At 49.5% G+C, this 8,006-nt stretch overlaps 1 long non-coding RNA gene across 2 annotated transcripts; it reads right to left on the minus strand.

The window, feature by feature from the left end:
- Nucleotides 1-1,474: 1,474 nt before the first annotated feature.
- LOC124080095 (uncharacterized) lies at nt 1,475-7,767 on the minus strand. 2 transcript variants are annotated; one of them, XR_006847587.2, is made up of 2 exons: nt 7,661-7,767; nt 1,475-4,545 (listed from the first exon to the last, which is right to left on the minus strand). It is a non-coding gene; the product is annotated as an uncharacterized LOC124080095 (long non-coding RNA). The 2 variants fall into 2 exon arrangements; XR_009225190.1 differs by lacking the exon at nt 7,661-7,767 and adding an exon at nt 6,504-6,689.
- Between the last annotated feature and the right edge of the window lie 239 nt (nt 7,768-8,006).

An 8,006-nucleotide genomic window follows, 5' to 3' on the forward strand; every position in this document is an offset into this window, starting at 1 on the left:
TTGGCACTCCTCCATTGACAATTCTCTGACCATTCCTCTTCCCCCAGGGTTCATGATAAAACAGAAGACAAAGATGAGGGTAGATGAGTCACATCCAAACCATGGAAAGCCCTTGCTTGACAGAGAGCTGCTGTGCTGGATATAAAATATGACTTTTACTAACTTACTGTAGCAATGAAAAACTAAACTCAGATTTTTATTTATTTATTTATTTGTTTGGGGGTGTTAGGAATAGAACCCAGAAGCTGTCATGCTAGACAAGTGCTCTGCCACTGAGCTCTGCCCCCAACCCCCACATTTTTTATATAGCATCTTTTTTAGGAGAAATGGGTACTTTTTATTTCATTTTATGTGTTGGGTTCTGAGGATCTTAGATCAGGATATGAGAAGAAAGACAAGTACTTAGGCTGGTAACTTATTTTATTTTATTTATAGTCATGGAGATTGAACCCAGAGGCATTTTACCACTGAGTCATATCCCCAGCCCTTAAATTTTTTTTTTTTTTTTTTTTTTTTTTTTTGAGACAGGGTCTCACTAAATCACTAAGTTGCTGAGGCTGATCCTTTACTTGGGATCCTCCTGCCTCAGCCTTCCAAGCTGCTAGAATTACAGACATGCACTACAGTGCTCAGTTCAGACTGCAAATTTCTTAAGGCAAGGGTAGAAGTCTGAGAGATAAGTTTCTAAGCATAAAAAGGAAGTCTTTCGGTGGCACATGCCTGTAATCCCAGGAATTTGGGAGGCTGAGGCAGGAGGATTACAGATTCAAAGCCAGCCTTAGGAACTTAGTGAGACCCTGTCTCAAAATAAAATTGTAAAGGGGCTGGGGATGTAGCTCAGTTGGCTGAGTGCTTACCTCAAATGCACAAGGTCTTGGGTTCAATCCCCAGCACCACAAAAATAAATAAATAAAATAAAATTGTTTAAAAAAAAAAAAGGCTGGGCATATATTTCAGAGGTAGAGCACTTACCTAGCATCAAGTGCAAGGTCCTGAGTTCAATCCATAATACCAAAATAATAACAATAATATAGTAATAGCAGCTATCATTTATTGGGCCTGCTGCTGCAGATGACCCATTTCTGTGTCCTATGCCACAACAATGTTCACATCTCATCTCATTTAAATCGCACAAGAATCCTGTAGAGTTGGCATCACTCTTTCCATTTGACAGAGGTGAAAATTAAGGTACTTGTCCCAAATGTGGCAACTAATAAGTGCTAGAACCAAGGACAGCTCTTTCCCCACACTGTGCCCGGGGAATCCCCCTGCCTCCCTGCTGGTGGGACTAGTCATCACCGCAGTGCTGGCCCCCAGGTACTCACTCCTCTTCTGCATAGCCATGAAGCAGCTGTTCTGTGCCTCCCAAACCTTCCCAAGCTCAGAAACTACACACCTTCTCAGAAGGCCTCTGCCCATTTCTCTGTCAGGGTAGTTCAATTTAAAAGATAAAACTATAGCAATGATCAATAAATACATGAAAGGGTGCTCAGTTTTATTAGTCAATTAGGAAACACAAATGAAAATTAAGCCATAATGAGATACCATTATATACCTACTCAACAAAAGAGTTAAAAACACTGATAATACCAAGTGTTGGCAAGAAGACAGAGCAACTTGATGGGAGTGGAAATTAATACTACTCCTTTGAAAATGTTTGCCCCTACCCACTAAAACTAAATAAACACCTTCCTGTTGCCCATAGATTCCACTCCCAATATACATTCAACAGGACTTTGTACATGTTCAAAATGCTTATAGCTGCACCATACGTCATAGCTAAAAACTAGTTTTTCAAAATACCCATCAAAGTAAAATAGATAAATTGAAGTATAGTCGTAAAGTAGAATACTATGCAGCATAACAATAAGAACCCCAGCTTACATGATGACGTGGATAATCCTCACCAGTATAATTTTGAACAAAGAATTCACACACGTGAATACATAGTATATAGTTCCATCTATACAAAGTACCCAAACAGCCCAAATTGTTTTGCTCAGGATGATGGTCAGCCCTGGCAAGGGGGATATAAGGACTACAAATAGTCAAGAAGAGAGTTGCTGGGGTTCTGGTAATGTGCTGTTTCTCTTACTGGGTTCTAGACACAAGAGTGTCCCCTTTAGGAAAATTAATTGAGCTGTATTCTTATCATTTGTGCCTATTCTGAAAATTAAAATTTTAAAATATTAAGTCACATAGTCCTTCTTTTCCATCCCATCCCATCCCATCCCTTCCTAATAAAGTCCATTTTCAAGGAGAAGGAGTTCCAAATCCAGAGGGGCTGTGTCTGCAGAGCCACAATCATCAGACCCTAGGATGGAGGTCCCCAGAGTCTGAATTCCCTCATCCAGACACACACACACACACACTTGCTCTGCGACCTACACCTATCTTGCATCATGAAGATGACAGTTTCAGAGACAGACAGACCCCAGCTCTGCTCCTAACCTACTGTGGGATGTTGGCAAGTCACTTAATCTTGCCAAGCCCCTGTCCCTTATCTTCAAACAAAAGGAAGGTGCATGCTGTTGGCTCCTTACCCAATACCATTCCTTCCCACCCTTCACTTCCCACTGTGGCTCAGCATCCATCCTGGAGAGTGCAGTGGGAAGCACGGTGGCCTCCCAGCCGCCCCTGGGCAAGAACACGAGGGCACTGGTGTTCCTGGTGACACTGCTGTGCCAAGCCTGGAACTGCAACCTCAGTTAGGAGACTCCTTGGCTGGTCTCTCTAAACGGGCTTGAGGGATTGGGCTTCTCAACGCCCCCACGAGGACTGAGAGAGGAGAAGCTGCCTCCAGGCTGCAGGGGAGGATAAGGATTCAGGCGTGTGGTGTCCACGGGGAGCTGTTCAGGAGAGCTTCCTTAGGACGTTTGCAACAAGTGGGTGTTGTTGAGTTTTTTGTTTTTTTTTCCTGCTTGTTTTTGTTTTATTAGTGCCTAAGAGTCCCAGGTACCTCACTGTGTGCTGGGGACATCATGGTGGGCAAGACAGGATGCCCATCTTGGCAGAAATGACCATCAATTGTCACAGCAGTTCAATATTAACATTGGACTTTTTAAATCACTGCAAGAATATTCCCAAGTCAGTGTTTTGAAATCCATCGATCTTCCAAGGGCCCTGGCTGGAGGTTGCCAGAGATGGGAGGTTTGGAAAGAAGAAGTGAAGACTTACAGAGCATCTTTGACGTGCAAGACATGGGCGTGTAAACACGTGGGTGTGTGTGTGAATGCTGAGGTGGCTGATACTCAACAAATGCTCGATTTAAGTAGCACAAGTCATCACGCCGAGGGAACCCCAGGGAAGGTCCAGAGCAGGAGAGTCAGCTTCGGGGATGAGGTGACCCTAAAGGTGGTGGGGTCCACCAGGTAGAGAGGATGGGAGATGCTACATGAGAACAAGTCAAGGGCACCACCCAAAAGGGGCAGAATACAGAGGACAAATCAGGCCAGAGAGGTGGTTTGTCACCTGTCCTGGAAGGACCTGAAATATGGGGCCAGGGCATTTTGACCACATCCTATGAACAAAGGGAGATTTCTGACAGGGGAGTAATGTGACATGTGACAGAGCAGGTGCTGTGGAGAGACCGCTTTGGCATCTGTGGGGCTGGGGGTGATTGAGGGAAGGCAGCAAATAGAGGCCCACGTGGCCCCAGAGCATTCAGAGCCAGGTCACACCCTCTGGGCTCATTCCTGTCTCAGTTGCCCTGCTGAGCTGGGCTGGCCAAGCCCACCGCAAAAGATCCCCCTTTCCCTCCCAGTATCTATTTCCCACCCTCTCTCCTTTTTAACAAAATCCCAAGTTTGTTTGGGGTAGCCAAAGTCCCATAAATTTAGCTAAGATGTCCATGTCATGCATTTCTGGCCAATGACAGATATAAAGAATTTTAGGGTAAGGATTCTGGAGAGGTATTGTTTTCTTGACAAAAAACACAGATTCAGATGGCACAAACTTCCTTTTCTACATCCTTCATCCCCAGCATGGAACTCAGATGTGATGGCTGGAAGTGATGCAGCCATTGATGACCATGTGAAGAAAATTAAATCAAGGATGGCAAGAACAGGGAAATAGCAAGAACCTTGATTCTTAATGACTCCCTTCAACAGCTGAGCTCAGCTGGATCGCCTTCTCCAGGCTCCCCATTAAGTGAGAAAAGTATTCACTTAGTTGTTTAGGGTTTAAGCAGCCAAAAGTAATTCCTAATTGATATACATGGCAACTCTGAATGTCTGTGTCTTCTATCTTTGAGCCCACAACCTGGTGTGGCTATAAAAATAAAAGCAGGCAGACAAAAATACACAGCTAAAATAATAATAATAATAATATAAGAAACAAAGTTAGCATAATACTTTAAACCAGTTTAAATAATACGGAAATGTATCGCATGGAGAGTCCAGAAGTTCAAAGACAGGCCCACCCTAGGGATGGGATGGTTTACTGCTCTCCAGTGTCACCTGGCACTCTGCAGACCTCCAGGGATGGCTTTGTCCTCATCCTGGCTTCCTTCAGGGACACAGGATGGCTACCATGGTACCAGGTCACCTATAGACAAAGAAGAAGAAAACTCATCTTTTATCTTTTGTTCCCATTAGGAACAAGAAAACTTCCCCGAGACCCCGAGCGACTTCCTCTGACCTCCACTGGCCAGAAGAGCCTCCTCCTTCACCCAGTCACCTAGAGGAAAGGAAGCTCAGCCCACCTGGGTGATCGCAGGTGAGGGCCGAGGGAGGGACTGGGTCAGAGACGGAGGTTTCTGTTCTGAATAAAAACCTCCCCACGCTAGGGAGCCATGAAAGCCGAGCCCCCCAGACCAAAGGTAGAGATGGGGAGAGGCCGGCCCACCCATGTTCCTCAGGCCCTGGCTACAGAAGCTTGAAAGCCGCTGTCTTGAACCCTAAGGCAGCTCTCTGCTCCAGGGCCTCCACTTCTGAGGTCAACAGCTCTGGCAAACAAGGTCAGTACGGAAGGGCAAACCAGCCACGTCCATTCAGGTCAGCCCGGAGCCTGGGCTGGCTGAAGGCAAGGAAGCTGCCCGGATGGTTCTGAGCTCTGCACTCACAACAGCACCCTGGGATCCGCAGGTTCCTGTCTGCAAGGCTCCGGGAACATGTGATTCCACTCAGTCCACGAAGAAGCCCTATAAATAGTGGGGGTCCAGCTGGCTCTGTGTTAGAGAAGGGGCAAAACAGAAGATCCTGCTCCAGAAAGCCAGGACCTTTCTGGTGGAGCCTGGCCTGGACTGTCACTGTGGCTTTGGCCAGAGGACAAGTGACACTCCTGGGAAACCATCGGTGCCTTCCTCAAGGGGAAGGACAAGGGCTCTGGTCCCGGTTTACCAAGGGACAGTTTGCTGGCTGAGACTCGGGTCTCTGGGTTCCAGTGAGCCTCACCCCCATGTCTGCACAGTGGGGTAGAGCTGGTGTGCCCCTCTTGGGCCCTGGGAGACCGGGGAGCTCTGTGAAGCCACCTCGTCTTTTCAAAGGCTGGGAGGTCATCCCAGCTGAGGCTGCAGACAGCTTGGGGAGGCCAAGCTTTCTAGACTGTGCCTGAAGGAAGACTGGGCCCAAGAGCTGGCTGCCACCGAAGCCTGGCCAAAACCTCCCCCCGGGGGGCTGCAGCCCAGGCCGATGCCTCCCCCACTCCCCGAGGCAGGCGGCTGCTAATGGCTCTCTCCACAAGCTGGTTCATTAAAGGTTTGTTCTGTTGAGTTGCAATCAAAATAAACAGACTGGCCTGAAAGCCAGGGAACTAAAAACCAATTAAGAGGGAATGGAGATGGAAAGGGGTGGGGCAGGAGGGGAAAGAAAGAGGCTGGGGCTTTCCAGAGACTCGGTTCCCATGGCAGCCAGCTTCCAAAATAGTCTGGGAATGTAAAATAATGAAAACCACCGCAGAGAGAAAAGTGGTCCTGGCAGGAGAGTCCCAACCTGGGGATTGCCTAAATCCCCCGGCTCAGGGCTCCCAGAGGGCACCTGGTGACCTGATGACCTGCCCCCCGACACACACCCAGTCCCCTTCCCTTATAAGGTTGTGAATGGGGCAGGACCCTCTGCCAAGGTCAAGGTGAAAGAGCCACACTCAACTCCCACCCTAGGAGAGACCAGAGAAAGAAGTATGAGGGGGTGAGGGCAGGGGAGCAAGGGGGCACCATGGGGCCTATAACTGAGCCCCAAGGAGCATCACCAGTCCAGTAGCAGAGGGCTTCCTGGAGGCAGTGACATTCAAGCTGAGATCAAAATGAGGAGTAGGGGAGGAGGAGAAAGAAAAACCAGAAGTTGGGTAGAGTTAGCAGGCATCGAGCTGGGCCCGCTCTGTCCCGGGCTTAGCACTTTATTACACTGAACCCTGAGAGGCAAGATCCCCGGCAGGCTAAGCCTCAAAGGTGAAAAGGAGGGAGAGCCAGGATCCTGGCACCAGTCCACGGACCCTGCACCCGCCATCTTCCCCTCTGCCTGGAGCCAGACTGTCAGGAGACCCCAGTTCCCCGGCCCTGCCCTCACCCTGGTGCCAGGAGAACCCAGAGTGGCAGTTTCCAGCAAAAGTCATTTCCTGGTGCTGTCTCCGAGGAGGCCCTGCTGCCTGCCCACCAAGAGGCATCGCCAGTTAACCATCTCCAGACCCCCTCGTGGTCTGGTTTCTGTTTCGCTGGTGAGGCAACAGGAAAGCCGAGATCCTATTAAGTTTACTCGCAGATGCCAAAAAGGAATGACAGCCAAAATTAAGTTAACCCTTTCACCCCCACTTCTCCACCCGCCCTCCTGGATCACGGAAATAAGAGCGCTGATCACCCATGACACTTTGTAGTCCACATGTCCATCCTCTCTCCACCATCCAGGAACTGGGATAAATGGGTATAACAGCTCCTACCGCCTAGGGTCCCTGTAAGGGTGCCTGAGCAGGCTGGGCACGGGTTGGAACTCATTAGCATTCTTTACTCCTCTAGGCCTGTGTGTCCTCAACTGTAAAATGGGCTGAGAGCCATCCTGGGTCCCCTATATAAACCACTCCCCAAACGGCAAAGGTCTTCGCACAGCTGCAAGGAGTCTCTGGCTGGGAATGACTCTAGAAGTTATTCCCCCTTCAGCCTCGGCCTCCCTCTTGCTGCCTCCCCCCACCCCACACAGCCTCTTCCTGGGTGGCCACAAGATGAAAGAACACTTATGAAGCACTGACTCAGAGCAAGTATAGAAACGGGGATTATTATGCCACAGCCCTCTCTCGACCCCAGCTGAAGGAATCACGCCTCTGGCACAGAAGGGGTCTCACCTGGAGTGAGTTTGTAAGTGCCTGGGCTTGGAATCACAGGACCATCTTACTCTGAGGTCTTTGCCCCCGTCCCTGTCCCCAGGTCACCAGCAGAATGCCTCCCAGGACCTTGGAGCCTGTCAAGGCCCAACCAGAGGAACCTTCTAAGACCTGAGGGCAGCCCACAGCAAGGCTCACCCTGGGGTGCTCACCCCTCACCTTTCCATCACTGGAGGGACATGGCATACTCCCAACTGCTTTCTCACTGGTCAAGGGCCCCCCTGGAGTGAGTGGACAAGATGGTGTGCAAATACCACCCAACCCAGCAGGAGATGACGCAGCCCTGAGTTTGAAACTGAACATAGCTGTGTGACTGTGGACGAGTGTCCTAACCCCTCTGGCTCTCGCTTACCTCCTCCACAGATTCGGGCAGGAAGAACACTTGTCCTATCTCACAGGCTATGGGGAGATGCAGACTGGGTAGGCTGATACGTGTTGAAAACGGTAAACCTTGTTATCACTAGTAATTAGCACACTCGTTATTTGTTTGTGTTTCTAAGCAGCAGATTTGCTAAGTGGGTTAGACGGCCTCCCAGTCCCGCAGCCAGCTGTTGACACTAGTCCTGCCCGTTACAGGCCAGGCGGCCAGGGGAATCCAAGCCCTGTGTGCTCAGAGCAGCCCACGCCCTGGTGAGCAACACTGTCTCTGGCCCTGGTTCACCAGGCCGGCCAAGGAAGCACATGGACAGGCAGCCTTC

Source organism: Marmota monax, unplaced genomic scaffold (genome assembly GCF_021218885.2).
Source record: "Marmota monax isolate L192 unplaced genomic scaffold, Marmota_monax_Labrador192_F-V1.1 WCK01_AAM20220418_F8-fsc00015, whole genome shotgun sequence".
NCBI lineage: Eukaryota > Metazoa > Chordata > Mammalia > Rodentia > Sciuridae > Marmota > Marmota monax.